The sequence below is a fragment of the Octopus sinensis genome, linkage group LG1 (assembly GCF_006345805.1).
Source record: "Octopus sinensis linkage group LG1, ASM634580v1, whole genome shotgun sequence".
In the NCBI taxonomy this organism is placed as follows: domain Eukaryota; kingdom Metazoa; phylum Mollusca; class Cephalopoda; order Octopoda; family Octopodidae; genus Octopus; species Octopus sinensis.
Genome location: NC_042997.1, coordinates 201,842,358 through 201,861,393, shown reverse-complemented (window position 1 = coordinate 201,861,393; position 19,036 = coordinate 201,842,358). Strand labels below are relative to the sequence as shown.

Genomic DNA, 19,036 nt, shown 5'->3' with positions numbered 1-19,036 from the left:
CTCGATATAGCTAGTTTAAATGCTAAACGGTTGAACATCCTTATTTCTCTGATACTCTTGTAATACACAAGGTTTCACTGTTTTAGTTGTGTTTCCCTTTATATTTTTTAATTATCTTGTTTTCTACATTCTATGTTACTTGTCACTGGATTGTAGCAATACTAAAGTACCACCTTTAACAATTTCAGCAGATCATATCAATACTTGTTAATGTGGTTCTTATGGTACTTTTCTGTTAAAATACATTCTGCAAAGTGGACATTGGCATAATGGAACGAGGCGTATAATGGGTATAATGGAATTAAGGCGGCAAGCTGGCAGACGCGTTAGCACGCCGGGCGAAATGCTTTGCGGTATTTCGTCTGCTGTTACGTTGTGAGTTCAAATTCTGCCGAGGTTGACTTTGCCTTTCATCCTTTCGGGGTCGATAAATTAAGCACCAGTTATGCACTGGGGTCGATGTAATCGAATTAATACCTATGTCTGTCCTTGTTTGTCCCCTCTATGTTTAGCCCCTTGTGGATAATAAAGAAATAGGTATAATGGAACGTAACTCTGTTCATCATCATCATTCAACATCTGTTGTCCATGCTGGCATGGGTTGGACAGTTTGACTGGGCTGGCAAGCTGGAAGGCTATGCCAGAATCCACTCAGATTTGGCATGATTTTCTATAGCTGGATGCCCTTCCTAACGCCAACCGCTCTGAGAGTGTAATGGGTGCTTTTACATGCCACTGGCACAGGTACCATTTACGTGACACCGTTATCTGTCATGACTATGATTTTGTTCGGCTTGATGGGTCTTCTTTTTGAGCATGCCATAAACTTGCTTGAATCTACTGATTTTCATTGATATAAAAAAAATTACACAAAGATATATGCATACACTCTGTAAAGTGGTTAGGATCAGGAAGTGCATCCGGCTGTAGAAGCCATACCAAAAGAAACAATGAAGTTTGGCACAGTCCTCTCACCTGCTGGATCCTGCCAAGCTTTTCAACCAATACCAGCATGAAATATGGACACTGAGTGATGATGATGATGACACATACACACATGCACACACATACACACACTTACACATGCACATCAGAGAAAGAGAGAGCTCTCGCAGTTTCTATAACAAATTCATTTATGAGGCCTTAATCAATTCAGAGTTATGGTAGAAGACATTTGTTGAAGCACCACTTGGTGGGCTAGAACTGGAATTATGAGCTCAAAAAAGTGAATGACTCGATTAACAGCAATGTCTGCATTCTATGTTTATTATATGGTAGAAAAATTGGGAATGATAAATTTCAGAACGCTGGGATTGCTGTAGGGTGATACAGGCATTGCCATTAACTAATGTCACTTTGTAAGCACAAGGTTCCAGGTTTTAGTTTACAAGGTGGCACTTACGACAAATGACTTCTACCATAGAGTTGGACTGGACAATATCACGGTTCACCTATTGTGGGTCATCTATCACGGTTTACTACTTAAACTTACATTGATTACTTGATGGTGTTGTTTTGCATTTATGATAAAATAAATATATACAAATTATGAAAATAATAACAAAAATATGCAGTACAGTCCTATTTCTACTTCGCGGATTTTCACCTACTGTGGGGAGGGGGTTTGGAATGTAACACCTGCGACAGTCGAGGGATTACTGTATACAAAAAATCAATTTATGTGTGTATACATGTATCTGTCTTTATATTCGTGGAGGCGCAATGGCCCATTGGTTAGGGCAGCGGACTCGCGGTCGTAGGATCGCGGTTTCGATTCCCAGACCGGGCGTTGTGAGTGTTTATTGAGCGAAAACACCTAAAGCTCCACGAAGCTCCGGCAGGGATGGTGGTGATCCCTGCTGTACTCTTTCACCACAACTGTCTCTCACTCTTACTTCCTGTTTCTGTTGTACCTGTATTTCAAAGGGCCGGCCTTGTCACTCTCTGTATCATGCTGAATATCCCCGAGAACTACGTTAAGGGTACACGTGTCTGTGGAGTGCTCAGCCACTTACACGTTAATTTCACGAGCAGGCTGTTCCGTTGATTCGGATCAACCGGAACCCTCATCGTCATAACCGACGGAGTGCTTCCATTCCATTGTCTTTATATTAGAGTAAGTGAAGGGATTAAGATATTTAGCTCAGAATCATAAGGTCATGGGTTCAATTCCAGGCAGTGCCTTGTGTTCTTGAGCAAGACACTTTATTTCACTTTGCGCCAGTCTACTCAGCTGGCAAAAATGAGGTGTACCAGCCTTGTCACACTCAATGTCACGCTGAACCTACCTGAGAACTATGTTAAGGGTGGATGTGTCTGTGAAGTGTTCAGCCAGTTGTACAGATTAATTCCTCAAGCAAGCTGTTCTGTTGATCAGATCAACTAGAACCCTCATCATCATAACCAACAGTTGCCAGTTATATCAGTATGAAATGAAAATCACTGCAATCCAACAGGATTTCAACTACAACTGAGCTGTCTTCTTTTGTGCCAAGATCCACTTCACAGTATGTATTGCAAAAGAAGCAAGGCACAAGAACTAGTCGAATAAATGGTATTGATATGATCAGCTAAAACTTTGAAAGCTGGTACTCCTGTCTTTTGGTGTGTCTGGATATAAAGGAAATAGGGAAATAGAGAACAAGTGTGAAATTATGGAATGCATGTCTGAAAATAAATCACTGGAAGTACTTGAAAGGATAACACATGACGGTAGATGTTAGATGATGTTTATTCCTTCACCTCGTATTTACATGACCATACAAATATTAGCACATTGCTTATATAAAATGATTAATGTTTCTGAAGTTCAATTTTTTGTTCTATCTCTTAAATTACCATATTGCACATGAAAGGACCATATTTGACTTATTCTCTTCCCATGATTGTTTTGTCAGATATTAATCATGCTAGAAGAAATTGCTGTAAATGTTCTCTCTTTGTTATTCATTTGATTTGTCTCCCTTGCCTTTAGTTTCAAACTCTGTTCAGCACTGTTTTAACTCTTCACGATACAGGCGAATATGGATAAACCAACATTATCACGCTCCTCTATTATTAAATATGTTATCATTTATTTCGTAATGATTGCAATAGCTGAGTCTTTGGCTTGTTAGTTTAGTCATGAATTTGTCTCCTTTCGTTTCGGTGACTTTGGGTAAGGTACTAGTCTCCAAAATTTTATTTCACTGCAAAGGCATTAATTTACATAGATTAATAAAGCAAATAATTAATAGGCTAATTAAATGGCTTTAAATGAAGGCGTGTGGCTCAGTGGTTAGAGCGTCGAGCTTACGATCGTGAGGTTGTGAGCTCAAATCCCGGACCGGGCTGCGTGTTGTGTTCTTGAGCAAGACACTTTATTTCACGTTGCTCCAGTTCACTCAGCTGTAGAAATGAGTTGCGACGTCACAGGTGTCAAGCTGTATCAGCCCCTTTACCTTTCTCTTGGACAACATCGGTGACGTGGAGAGGGGAGGCTGGTATGCATGGGCAACTGCTGGTCTTCCATAAAATAACCTTGCCCAGACTTGTGCCTCAGAGAGTAACTCTCTAGGTGCAAACCCATGGTCAGTGTCTGACCGAAGGGGGTCATCATCATCATCAATTAAATGGCTTACATACCAGAAATATTGGATTATCTCAAAAGAAATATATCTGACTTGGATGACATATGAAACAAAGACAATACAGTGATATATTAAAGGACAAGTAAAGAAAATTTAAATAAGTGCCAGAAGTACATCAGATACCATTTGCTGAAATTATTGGAAGCAGAGACACTCAGGTTTAATTCTTGAAACTTTTACTTTCAATAGAAATATAGCTTTCAGAAGCACTCAGATGAAATGCAGCAGAGAGTCAATTTAATATTCTGCATCAAAGAGTTCAGAGAAATGAAGGAATATTATCAGATGGTTAATTTGTGGCAGAGTTCTGAGAAGATGGAAGCACCATCTCTCTCTCTCTCTTCTTTTTCCTTTGAAAATGGAAATGGTCAATCTATAAATTAATTTCTAGTAAAATTTAGACCTATTAAGTTATTAAACAGACGAAGACCTAAAAATTGGGATCATTTTGTGTTTGATGTGTCTCAACTATCTTTTGGAATTTATAGAGAATAAGTTATAGAATGATGCAGCTGTGGTTGCGTGGTTAAGAAGTTGACTTTGAGACTACATGGTTCCAGGTTCAATACCATAGCATGCCATGACACCATAGCGGTCTTCTACCATAACCTTGACTTGACCAATAGCTTGAGAGTTCCCAGAGGTCTTTCAAAGTGTGAAATGAACAATCATAATGCCAATAAGGTGTGTTAATATCATCACCATGTAGCTTAAATGGTGACAAACATGGAATATCAAACAGGTGCAGGCATGACTATCTGGTAAGAAGTTTGCTTCACAACCACATGGTTTTGGGTTCAGTTCCTCTGCATGGCACCTTGAGCAAGTGTATTCTACAATAGCCTCAGGCTGACCAAAACCTTGTGTGTGAATTTGGTAGACAGAAACTGAAAGAAGCCTGCCATATCTAGGTGTCTGTGTGTATATGTTTTTGCACCTGTGTTTGTCACCTCACTACCAATTGATGACTGGAGTTAGTGAGTTTACATCTGTGTGACTTAGTGATTCAGCAAAAGAGACTAATAGAATAAGCACCTGGCTTAAAAAGAAATAGCTGTTGGGGCCAATTCGTTGGAGTAAAATTCTTCAAGGTGGTGCATGGCTGCAATCTAATGACTGAAACAAATAACTTTTATTTGTAAAAACAGGCTTTCTGCATTTTCTGCTTACTAAATTCATGCTTTTTCCATATAATCAACCAGTTTCCAGACACCCCTTTGTCACCCTCACCACCATAAATCCAGTGACCCAATGATAGGCTTCTAAGAGACCAGTAACCGGCCATGTTTCCACCCATGTTCATTACACACTGTATTTCTCTCAATCCCATCTCTATCCATCTTCCACTCACCTCTCACACTCCTGTGAACTTACCACCTATACCTCTTCACTTATATTCACCTTCCTGTAGAAGGAAAAGCCAAAAATAAGGATGCTCTTACTTTGGGGTGAAATCTTAGCAGATTATCCAGCTTTGCATCACAAGAACCAGCAGAATTGAATTGTACTCATATGTGTACACTACCCCAATCTCTGGCCAGAAAATGCTCTCCTTCCTAAAATCGCTTCCACATATCTGTTCCTATGAAGAAAGTTGCTATTCAAATACCTACTTCTTGACATGATGTCACTTCCCCTAGCTTCCGGTCCCCAATGTCACTCTTCAGGTCTCAAAGTCTCCATTCCCTCCTCCATAATGTAACTTGAGAGTATTCCATGACACGTCACCATCACCCTCTTTCTGTTCCTACAAGAGTAGCCATACGTCTCACCTGCAGCAAGGTACCTAATCCTGTACCTCTATCGTACTTTAACTTCTCATCTACTGGCAAAAATCCATCTCCCTAAATACTACACACCCACTTTGTTGCAGGGCCTTGTCTAACAAGTTACTTCGTGACCTCACTAGTGGAGGTGCCACATAAAAAGCACCGAGTACACTCTGTAAAGTGGTTGGTGTTAGAAAAGGCATCCAGCTGTATAACCATGCCAAAGCAGACAATGAGGATAGGAACAGTCCTCTGGCTCACCAGCTTCTGCGAACAGTCGAACCCATGTCAGCACAGAAAACTCGTTAAATGATGATGATGATGGTATTGTTCATAAATTAGGATATAAAAAAGTAACAAAACAATATTAATGACATCGTATATTTCTCTGCCTGTGACAGTCTGCAAATGTCATGAACACAATCATTCCTAATATGGCAATTATAAAAATAGAAGAAAAAAGCAAACTAATTCGTATATTTATGCTGTGATTACATAAAATCTAATTTACACTTTAATATTACTTGCTTTGCAGCTGAATGGTTTGGGGTTCAAATCCCAAAAATGGAATTCAAGGCAAAGGGTTTTCTACTATACCTGAGGGCCAACCAATGGCTTATGAGAAAATTCAGCAGACAGAAACTGTGTGGAAGCTCATCATATATACATGTGTGTGTGTGTGTGTGTGTTTATCTGCCATCACTGCTTGACAACTGGGGCTGGTTTGTTTATGTCCCTGTAACTTAGCAGGGACATAAATACAGATCACAAGACTAAGTACTTAGCTTAGAATAAGAGTTTAAAAACATGTGCTGGGATCACTTTGTTTGACTGAGGTCTTTAGGGTGGAACCTCAGGATGGCCACAGTCCAATGACTGAAGTGTGTACGTAAAAGATGAAAGATTGCAGATGCTGTGACAGGTAAAAAAAAAAATCAATATCATTTACTAAAGAAAGACAGACAGATACAGGCTTAGTGGTTTAAGTTCACTGAGACCTTTGGAGATATGCTGTGCTTGAGAAGATTTGGCAAGTCAAGTGAAACTGTAACCATGCAGCATAACCAGCCCATTTAAGAGTACTCTTCAATCATTGGGCAATAAACTGCGCTCGCGAAGACCTGTTAAGATAAGTGAAGTCTTTGTTGTGCTGATGACAGTATCACTTGATTGGCACCTGTGCTGGTGGCACATAAAAAGCATCATTCGAGCGAGGTTGATAACAGTGCCACCTGACTGGCTCCTGTGCCAGTGACATGTAAAAAGCACCATTCAAGCATGGTCGTTGCCAGTGCCACCTGACTGGCTCCTGAGCCGATGGCATGTAAAAAGCACTATTCAAGCATGGCTGATGTCACTACCGCCTGACTGGCCCTCATGCTGGTAGCATGTAAAAAGCACCCACTACACTCTTGGAGTGGTTGGCATTAGGAAAGGCATCCAGCTGTAGAAACATTGCCAGATTGGATTGGAGCCTGGTGAAGCCACTGGTTTGCCAGCCCTCAGTCAAACTGTCCAACCCATGCCAGCATGGAAAGCGGATGTTAAACGATGATGGTGATGTTTTGACAATCACCGAGTTTTGAGTTCAGTACTGGGCCAACTAAAAGTTTGTGAGTGAATTTGATACAGGAAAAGCAGAAGATTATCTTTGTGTGTGTGTGTGTCTCCTTGTTTTGATATCACACACTGAATGTAAACAAAACCACTGCACACACACACAAATGGTGTCTTTTGTTTACAGTGTTGTTTACAAAGCTGTCCAGCCATCAGTCTTTCCATGTTTGAAAGCTTAGGGAAATAAGGGAAATATCACCTTGCTTGTAAGTAGTGAGGCTTGATGGTCAGAAGGTTGTCCAGCCACAGAAAATTTGCTTCAGTGAATTTCATGTGACCCATTAAAACATGGGAAAGCAGACATAATAATGATGATGAAGAAGAAGAGGATGTGGAAGAACAGAAAAGATTCACACATTTAGCATGAAATTAAAAATCTGTTGATTTTTTTCATAAATGTTAAAGAAAAATGGAATATAGCACTTACATACAACCTAATTAAAATCTATCTAATGATGTACTCCAATGTTGTGTTTAACTCCTCAGGCCCTACACTAATCATTATGTCTAATACTTCCTTCATAGAACATTGGCTCTGGAATTTCCTCCCTCAGAACATATCTTTCCCGGAGGTTATTAACCTATAAATGTTTAAGGAAAACACTAATGGCATCAATTTCATCAGCCTAGAAGGTTTTTGTACAAGTCATAGACACTAGCCCAAAGAAGCAAAAAAAAAATAGCAACAATGGGTCTATAACTCTTTAAATAATCCCTGCAATTCTGGGATAAAGTAGAAAGTTTGACAGTTTCAGTGGGAAGATAACAAATTGCATGCTCAATAGTTTAATTAATGATTTAATATCAATACAAGGTTACACCTTTTGGAGTGGGTCATATTTTATTGATCCTAGTATTTACTGGCAAGATTTAAAATGTAAAGGACCATGATTAAATACACAAAGTATTTAAGGGGTAACAACACTAAACAGTGCTGTGTACTGTTGCCAAGCAGTGATGTGTTACTAAGTAGTGTTGTGTATAAACACAAACTCATTCAAATATGCTTGAGGTATATTTGAAACCATAGGGTGGCGAGCTGGCAGAATTGTTAGCACACTGGGTGAAATGCTTAGCAGTATCGGCGAGCTGGCAGAAACGTTAGCACACCGGGCGAAATGCTTAGCGGTATTTTGTCTGCGTTACGTTGTGAGTTCGAATTCCGCCAAGGTCGACTTTGCCTTTCATCCTTTCGGGATCGATAAATTAAGTACCAGTTACGCACTGGGGTCGATGTAATCGACTTAATACCTATGTCTGTCCTTGTTTGTCCCCTCTGTGTTTAGCCCCTTGTGGGTAATAAAGAAATAAGTATTTCATCTGCCGCTACATTCTGAGTTCAAATTCCACTGAGGTTGACTTTGCCTTCCATCCTTTCGGGGTCGATTAAATAAATACCAGTTACACACTGGGGTCGATATAATCGACTTAATCCGTTGGTCCTCTCTGTGTTTATCCTCTTGTGGGTAGTAAAGAAATAGGTATATTTGAAACCATAAGAAAGCCATCCACTATATTTTGTAGGCAGAAAGGTGTAAACACACTGGGTCAGTTTTTAGTCTGACTAACAATTCCGTGAGTCCAATGCTAGTAAGATCAAATATTAAATTTCTTACATAGGCCACAAGTCTCAGGGGTTGGGTATAATTTAGAAATCAACTTCAGTATTGAACAGGTATTTATTCTACTGACACCAGAAAGGTAAAAAGATTAGCTAACCTAAGTTGAATTTGAACTCAGACTATACAAGGCTATATGCAAATATGCAAAGAATTATACTGTCAATCCATTACCCATTAATTTAAAACATTGCCACATTTATGTGACTGGAGTAATTAGGCAGCAATCTATAAAAACAGACAGTTTGTAAAATATATCCCTGTTGGTGTTTTCATAAAATGACACCCTTCTTTTTGATAGTCTTTTGTATTTGGATAACAAATGGTGTTTATGTAAACATAAAGAGGGGAACAAATAATTGACTGAATCGTTTTGGCAATTTATGAAAGATGAATGTTTATTACACTGAAACCCCATGGCTTTTAAAATCCGTTTATTTAAAAAAAAAAAAACATAACTTGAAAAGAAAGCTGTGAAAATCTATTGATAAGAGGCATCAGAGCCAAGATCTAATATTATATTTACCCATTAGCTTTAAGGATTAACATAAAAGACTACAACTGAAAAATCGAATATAGAAGAGAACAAAAATAATAATCGGAAATATTTTATTTTTTTATTACTTATGAACATATTTACTTAATTGATCCCCCGGTAATGTTTCATGTCAACTAACTTCGATGAATGGAATAAAAAAAAAATAAAGATTTTTCTCTGAGCAATTTAAAAATAATGAGCCACTTCAAAACATAATGACATAGGATGTTGTCATGTTCAAGGAACAGTAATAAATTAGATTCACCAATTAATCTTATTGCAACTTTGTTTCTCCATGTTGACTAATTATTTCCCATGTGAAACATGCGTAAAGAGCATGATGCATGTATGATAACGAGACATGCTTGTATGGTAATGAAAGCTGGAGAGAAATAAGTTTAATAGGGTTTGCTGGATGTGTAAAGAGCAATTGCATGCAAGGCTGACCACAAGTAATCTCAGAGAGAATGTATAGTTATTACTGGTCTCAAATTTTGGCACAAGACTGACAAGTATGGGGGGAGGGAGTAAGTCACTTACATTGGCCCCAGTGCATAACTGGTACTTATTTTATCAAACCTGAACAGACGAAAAGTAAAGTTGACTTTGGCAGGTGTTGAATTTCATAAATGACACAGGAAAGGCCACCAAGCATATTGTCTTGTGTGCTAACAATTCTGTAGAGGTGAGCCAGTTGCGTTAATATGAATGTGTGATGCAAATGTATTACACCTGGTGTCTGAGAGGAAACACATTATTATTAGTGCTTAGTTAAGAGGGAAGGTGTACAGCCTAGTGATTACGGTGTCACATTCATTATCACAAGGTCGTGGTTTCAATTTTTGGAGTGAGTGACACATTGTGTTCATGAGCAAATCACCTCATTTCACCTTGCTCCGGTCCACTCAGCAGTAAACAAACTCCAGCAATTAACTGGGAATTTAACCTGGCAACTTTCAAAAGGGAGTGTTGTAATCCCAGTTACTTATTCAACATGGAAACTAGACTGAGCTCCAACCCTATGAATCCTAGGGCTCATGACAGACCTCCCCACTCCTCAAGAAGGAATGGATGGCCCATGACTTTATAAGTCCTCTAAGACAGAAGAAGGAACAGAAAATGGCATCCTCAAATAGCAGACTGGGCCTGAATTACTTGCAACAGAGTGGAATCTGCTGATACAGCCTGGCCCCAATATCATTGCAGGTGTTACTATGATTATTCAAATGCCAAAAAGGATACTGCAAGGTATCTCACCTGACCCTGTAACGATTCTGCTCATCCAACACCCTGGGTAAGTACTTTTTAATCAACCCAGAAAGAATGGAAAGCAAAATTTGATCTTGACAGGATTAGAACTCAGAGGACAGATTGTTGGAATTAATAAATACTACAAAACCTTCAAACCAATAATGAAACATCTCCGCCATTTTGCTTTGCTGTGGACCCAACCAAAAATTGCCAGAATCAATAAACAGATGCCAAGTGATGGCGGCAATAATGATATTCTATGTTCGTGAAATGGTTTAATTTAAGTCGTTTAGATTCCATTTGCATAAACAATATTTCCCTGGATGCAGGACTTTGGTAGACTTATGGTTTATGAGAAAGACAAATTTCATATGAAAGAAGCAGTTTAGAATTAATAAACTTAAATTTGTTTATTTACCAAAATTAAAAATATCAAAAAAGTGGGGAGGGGGGATGTAATTACATTTATCAGAAAGTTTCATTTTCAATTAAACTCAAAGTTAAGAATATAAACATTAGTTATACAACCATTCTACATTATATCTTTTTTTTTATTTTCTAGTCAGCAATATATTGAAAGAATAACACAAAGTTATACATATATACATATATACATCATTTAATATTTTATGATCAGAAAAATATAGTAAACTTAAAAATATATGTTGAAGTAATTATCAAAGAGAACAATAATAATTTAGATAATATATTTGATGTTCAGGCCTTCGTTAAACAAAAATACATTCTAATTTATTTTAGACGATAACTCTTTAGTTTATATAGCTGAATTGTGCTCAATCTAAATATTGCTAATATAACATATATTGTTAATTACAATAGACATTAATATTCAAGATTAAAACATAACAGAGCAAGAAGAGGGGAGCAGAAGCAAAGATCTCATAGGAGGGTTTAATGAAGTGCTTTTCATTATTGTTGGGAGCTGTTTCACTTCATTTTATATCATAGATGCTCATGGAGATTATGAATGTCAAAATATTGCTTCTTTTCCCCACACACTTTATAAACTTGTTATCGCGTACCTAAATACAAATCAATATTCTAGGCTTTGTCTGCTAGAAATAACAGCCAAATCTCCTCAGATCAAGTCCCTATCACATTAGACAATTTAGGATGGTCAAAACTGGAATATCTTTGATCATTAATTTGTTCATTTAGAACCAACTTGAGGCCACTAGTGTAGCAGGCGGCACTTTTGGGTCTGCTGTAGGCATTATGTTTTCTGTGAGGTTTGGGGTGGCACACACTGTAGCTATGCTAGTGCTTGAGGCTAAATAATAGTTACTAATTTAGGCACAAAACCAATATTTTTAGAGGGGAGGGGGACAGTCATAACCATTGACTCCAGTACATGACTGGTACTTTATTTTATCAACGAAGAAAGGATGAAAGGCAAAGTTGACCATGGCAGGATCAAAAGAAATGGTGCAAGATATTTTGTCTAATGCACTTAACACTTCTGCCAACCCACTACCCTCCTGGGACTGATTAATAACAACAATCATTATCTTTTATAGCAGAAGAATTTTGTGAGTATTTCTTGTTTCTTTTTTTCACACAAAAAAGACACAGACATGGCTATGTGGTAAGAAGTTTGCTTCTCAAACACATGGTTCCGGATTTAGTCCCCTACATGGCATCTTGGGCAAGTATCTTTGGTAGACAGAAGTTGAAAGAAACTTGTCATATATATATATATATCTATGACCCTGCCTGTGCTTGTGCTATGTAAAAAATCATTAAGTCCACTCTGCTGAGTGGTTGGTGTTAGAAAGGGCATCCAACTGTAAAAATCCTGCCAAAACAGTCACAGAAGTCTGGTGCAGGCTTCGGCCTGGCTGAATCCTATCAAACTGTCCCACCCATGCCAGCATGGAAGGCAGACATTAAACAATGATGATGATGATATCTATGTGTGTGTGTCTTTGTCTCCCACCACTGCTTAGCAAACAGTGTTGGTGTGTACATCTTTGTAACATAGTGGTGTGGCAAAAGAGACTGACAGAATAAGTATCAGGCTTAAAAAGTACTGGGGCCAATGCATTTGTCTAAAGTTCAAGGTGGTGCTTCAGCATGGCCACAGTCTAATGACTGAAACAAGTGAAAGATGAAAGATAAATCTAAAGTAATTTTGAAATAAAAACTGATATATTGAATGTCATTATACCATTTTCCTGCCAACAAATGGTCAAAACATTGGTTGCTATTTAATTTCACAGCACAATAAGCTTCATCTCTTAAATTCATATTACAATCTGATTCTTCCTAATAATGCAAGACCATTATGCTACCAGTCCTAGAGACTATAGTTTAACAGACAAGATGTTTTCAGTATGAGGAAGGATCTTGTATGTCAGGGGTTGGTGAACCTAGGTAATTTGCCCCAAGCGGTGAAAAAAGTGAAATTCTTGGAGGTAATGAAGACTCATTAGACATAAGTAAAATTATATAAAAAAAACCGTGTTCCTTGTTTCGGTAGAAATTTTTCTTGTGGCATGAGGATGCAATCAAAAATTTGCTGCCTTTTGCAACAACCTACTTTGCAAACAAGGATTTTCCACTCTAATGAACATAAAAACAAAACAGAGTAATTGATCGGACCCTGAAGACTGTATCTAAATTGTCCTGGCATCAAAATGCCCCAATTTTGACGTAACTGTAGCAAAAATGAAACATCATTTCTCCAAAACCTGAAGTGAAAAAGTTTCTAGAAAAATCCTTTTGTTTCATAATGAGGATATTAATTTTATTTATTACATTTGTTTTATACTTTTTATATTTATAATTGTATTCTACATATGAAAACATTCAATAAACTTTTTGAATTAAAATAATCTATGATTTTCTTCCTTTCAAATCAGGGGTTAACATCAGCATAAATAAATATATTTTGTGGGTAATTTGTTAAAAATGTTCCCCAACCTCTGCTATATGTGGTCACCAAACCTGCTAGAAATATTACCCAAATGTTCCCTATTACACAAGGACACATTGACTAATGTAATCCTAGATACACAATGTCTGAATAAAAGTTGAAAATGCCATGGGTGAAATGCCTTTAATCACAGATCTCCTCTGTCAGGACTGACTCCAAACAGCAACTATATTTTATTAGATAACAAGGTTTTGTTAAAGGTAGATTTTCTATGGTTGGATGCTTTTCCAGTCACCAACCTTCATCTGTTTCCAATGAAAGTGATATTTTACCCTGGGGAAAATATCACTTTGACTGGAAGGTAGATGAATATTGGCAACAAGAAGACCGCAAACAAATGACACAGTTTGTATGACAATGAGATTTGTTGAAAATGGTCAAGATAAGACATACACACAAAATATGTACATACATATACGGTGGCTGCCCCCTCGTTATCGAGTATGGCCATTGCACAAAGCTTAATCAATGTTGTTATTGTGCAATGCCTGTGCAAGAAGATTTTTCTTTAAAGTGAGGAAAGGCTGTGCACTGAGTCAATCCCACTCACTAAGCAACAGCAGCCATAATCTGAAAAGAAGAACAAGCCAACATCATCGGTAACCACTGAGCCGCAGGTTTTATGTCGGAGTTATCCCAGTTACCTGAGTTACCTTCTCCTAGAAGGATGCCCTAATAAAGGCTAGAACTCCTTCATTCCCAATGGTTAAAGCACGCAATCGGGTATTCAGTCCGATTATTTCTATGTCCCCACACATGATACATCCTTAAGACATTTATTAGATGACCGTTGACTCGCAAGAGTTCCTCTGCCCTTTGACGGGTTTTGTTTTTCATCCCGCATGGTGTCCAATAAACACCCTCCTCACCAAGCAAGCTCGGTGGGGTTGCCGGTTTAGTCACCGACGACCCGACCATGCAACAGGTTGTACTGAGTTACATGTTACCAGTAGCACTCGAAAGTGACCATATATATACACATATGTACATGCTAACACACACTGTCATATACACAATGGGCTTCTTTTCAGTTTCCATCCCAACTTCACTGACATGGCTTTAGTTGACCCAGGGCTGTATAAAAAAGAAACATTTGTCCCAAGATGCCATACAATGGAACTGGGCCTGAAACCACTAGGCTGCAAATTAAACATCTTCACCAGACAGCCATGCCAGTGCATATATTATTCCATTTATCATATTGACAATTCTAACAAATATGAATGGGCTGGCTCTAAATTAAAGTATACATTAGATTAGTTGTATCGGTGTCTACTGTAAACAGCCAGACTAGATAGAAATCTTTCTGGGTCATTAAATCTGTACCAGTAATACGACTCTATGTCTTTCCTTTTTACAAATTTCAAAAAAAAAAAGTGTTTTCTATTTAAACAAGAAATCAATATCCAGTCAATTTTCAATTCCAAAATGATCAGTTAAAGAATTTATTAGTGTCAATCAATAAATTTATTCTATTCTATCTTTAAATAGATTTATTAATAAGATTTTACTACTGTAACAATAGATTTATAGTAGAATTGTGACATCAACCAAGCCAATACAGGATTTAATATCTCGGTTAATAACATATTTTGGTATCCCATCACAGATATTCTGAACCATCATTAGCAATGAAAATCTCATGCAAAGTACCTTCTGTTTCAAAAAAACAAAATCTTCAGAAAATAATTTAACAAAGTCTTAAAATACTTAATAAGATTGAAGTCTTTATCTTCTATTTTTCATTATCATTCCACTCCCCCCCACCTTTTATATTTGGTATGGATTGTAAATTATCTCTAGAGTAACATTATTCAACAAGGAGTATAACCTGAAGATCAGTGAGTCTTTCCAAATCAAACTGCTACTTCTCGGTATTGGGAAGTCACAACTCTGGTACTACAGACATGAGGTTAGAATGTTGCAGGAAAAAGTCGCAAGACAGATTCTTCATACCAAGCCAACCAGCAGGAAACTTAGGGATAGACCAAGAATAAAATGGTGAGATAATGTCCATCATCTCTGCTGTCTATGCTTAGGAATCCAGTCAGAAAGTGTAATGACAGCTGGTCTGGTAGAACCCTATGGAGGAACTGCTACAGGACTCTACCCAACAACTTTCTCAGGAATAATGGACAAAAAAAATGCATGTATGTATGTATGGATGGATGGATATTTACAGAAGAAAATGGAAGTCCTTTCTTTTCTGGCAAGTATGTATTTTGTTATTCACTTGGAGTGAGTGTTTTACAAACGACATTCTGATATCAGACACAATGGCATAGCAACAATTTTTCATTTTCTGTAATAAATCACCATTGAAAGATCTTAAATTTATCCACATCTACTTCAATTTTCACAAGTCAACAAAGAAGCGTCAACCTGTTAGAAATTGCTGCTAAATTGCTCTCAAATTCCACTGTTCTGTCATATAAATGGATGAATAAAATGGATATGATATAGCAGAAAATGAGATAAGATGGTCTTAGCATTCCTGGAAGGTCGATTGGATGGTAAAGATTCATTCTAGGAAAGCATAGCTGTTGAACATCAAGAATTCATGCAGTTAAACATAAAGCGTCGAATTACTTGGAATGTGATGGAACTGCATGAAATGACAAACTGAATACTTTCAAGGGTAGAAACAACTCAACAATATACTCACACACACACGCCTCATGAACAAGCAAAAAATGTCAAACATATTTACAAATCCCAAATTACAAAATATAAAAAGTCAAAAGTGTTGCCATTATCTCCTTCCATACATTCATAACTTCACCATCAATTCAAATGGTAAGCATTTCATACATAAAATACACAGAAACAGCAGAAGTAACCAATATACACAATATAAAGAAAACGCAAATAAATTTTTTTTTAATGCAATACAACATTAATGGCCTAAAAAATACCTTTATGGAAGTAAAATACTTCATCAAACATGACAGTCATGTCATTATTATACAAGAAATAAAATTACAAGTCTCAACACCTGATTCTTCACTTCCCAAATTACATTTCAATAAAAGAGAGCAGACCATGCCACAGAAAAGAACTTGTACACAAAAGTCTGCAGCAGTTATACAGATACCACAAAAAGCACTACATTAATCAGAAGACATGACAACACGTCTCAAAGTGCAAATATTCAGAATAAAAACAAAACCAATATGAAACACACTTGCATAATGAATATACTACTTCCAACCTCACCAAATGTCCCACTAGGTAACACAGCACAACATAAATCAAGAGGGAAGTAGCTGTGTGATGAAATCATTATCATCTATTAATGTTCCATGCTGGCATGGGTTAGGCAGTCTGAGAGGATCCAATGGGCCCAAAGGCTGCATTGTGCTCTGATGCTCGCTTTCACATGGTTTCTATGTCTAGATGCCTTTCCTGATGCCAAGTACTTTACAGCATGTACCGGGTAATTTTTTTTTTTTTTTTGAGGTACCAGCACTAGTGAGGTGCAAGACTAAGACCTCTTGAGCCAGCAAGATTAAGACCTCTTGAGAATGAGTGGGGCCACAGTAGAGGGACCTTTATGTCATGGGATGAAGGGCCAGAACAAGTAGGGAATGGACACAACTACTCACATTACGGAAGAGAGCATAGAAGGGGTTGCAATGGAACTAGAAAGAAAAAAAAAAGTAGGGGGTGATGAGGTATCAGTGTGGATCTTCAAGACACAAGGTGAGTAAGAGTGGGGCAGAACAAGAAATGTGGATAAGTAGGGGTTGCAAGAGTGATGGTAAGAGATAAGAAATGAGTGAGAGGATCAAGGAAGGCAGGCTTATAATGAAGCTTTGTTTCCACCAATCCTCTTATCACCACTTGTGGACTCAATATGTAGATTACTATAGAGTTAACTGCAGTTATTAGTAAGCTACTAGTAGATTTAAATTACTAGCAAATGTACTAGAAAACACCACTGTCATGATGATGATCAAAATGAAAGCCAAATGGAAAAGTTGCAGAGAGCAGCTGCAGCCTGTCATCACATGTGAGAATCATGTCAGCTGGATGATGTAGAAAAAACACAAAACATTTTAGATTTCATAAATATTTTAAAGTCAAACGAAAGTACTTAATTTAATGTTAGCTATTGATATGTACTAAAAACTTAGAACAACTATTGGCAAAGTGTTCCATAATGATATATACGAAGAAAGACTGGACTGTAGCCAGTGTACAGCACATCCAAAGTGCAACACTGCATCACATAAATCAACTATGCATATCAGAATGTGCTTTATGATTCTTAACTGGATGGAAAATATGGCAATTTGGATCTGTGGATCAAACTTAAACGTTTGGCCAACCATCACTATATGACCGAAGCAACACAACAACAACTGCTGCACATTATGGTTCACTGGAGCACAACAAAAACATTACAGATTAAATGTAAAAAGAATTGTAAACTTCCATCAAAATTTGTTTTTACTTACAGCACTCAAAATATTTGAACATTTTCTCTTATTAACCACCATAAAACAAATGAAAGGTCCTCACCTAGAAATAAAGAATAAACAAACATTAATCAACAGTCAGCATAAAAACAATATATACATAATATATATACATACATCATCGTTTAACGTCCGTTTTCCGCGCCAGCACGGGTTGGACGGTTCGACCGGGGTTTGGGAAGCCAGGGGCAGCACCAGGCTCCAATCTGATCAAGCAGTGTTTCTACGGCTGGATGCCCTTCCTAACGCCAACCACTCCGCGAGTGTAGTGGGTGCTTTTTATGTGCCACCAGCACAGGTGCCAGGGGGGGTTCTGGCATTGGCCACGATCGGTTGGTGCTTTTAACGTGCCACCGGCACGGAAGTCAGCCAAGGCGGCGCTGGTATACATATGTACAAATATATATACATGATAGATCACTAGCCACAAAACCTTTTTTATTTTCTCTGTTTATTTCTGTGTTCCTTTCTGTAGGATCGAAACATAAAAAACTTTCTCACTTCCCAAGCGTTAAACTAATACATCTGTTTGTTATTTACACACCCGTCTTCGTCTTTTGTAAATTCTCACTATATATATATATATATATATATATATATATATATATATGTAACATATGGTGTAATCATAAACAAGGTAAATTTTAGCCATTTCTCTGCAGACTGAAAAAAGGAAGAACAGCCTTAATCGATTTTCGAACCTTATTGGATTCTCATCAGAGGAATCCACATCATTCTGACAGTCTCCAGAGAAACAAGCAGACAAACTGTTTATATACTCAACAAATGCAGCAGTTACTCTATGAAGGAGTCCCTAATTTGTGTACCAAAAGTGTTTAACACTCAATAAATACCAGTGGCCTGTCAATGGGGATATTAATCCACACAGTATCAGGGTATGATGTAATAAACATGTAATGTATGGTATATGTCGAACAATGAAAATGAGCACTCATTATATATATATATGCAATGATGGATTTGATAAACAGCATTGTGTATTTTTAAAATTCTTTAAATAATAATGGTTTCAAATTTTGACACAAGGGCAGCAATTGTGTGGAAGGAGATGAGTTAGTTATATGAACCCCAGTGTTCTACTGATACTTTTTTACTGACCCTGAAAGGATGAAAGGCAAAGTCGACCTCAGCAGAATTGAAACTCAGAATGTAGTG

The 19,036-nt window shown here is 37.5% G+C and overlaps 1 protein-coding gene across 5 annotated transcripts in view; it reads right to left on the bottom strand.

The window, feature by feature from the left end:
• The window catches only part of LOC115232327 (protocadherin Fat 4-like), a 648,900-nt gene extending 631,038 nt beyond the window's left edge, over nt 1–17,862 (bottom strand). For all 5 annotated transcript variants that reach the window (XM_036508327.1, XM_036508328.1, XM_036508334.1 and 2 more), the window contains exon 1: nt 17,840–17,862. The gene's annotated coding sequence lies outside the window, so the exon portion shown is untranslated. The remainder of the gene's footprint in view (nt 1–17,839) is intronic.
• Nucleotides 17,863–19,036: the final 1,174 nt, after the last annotated feature.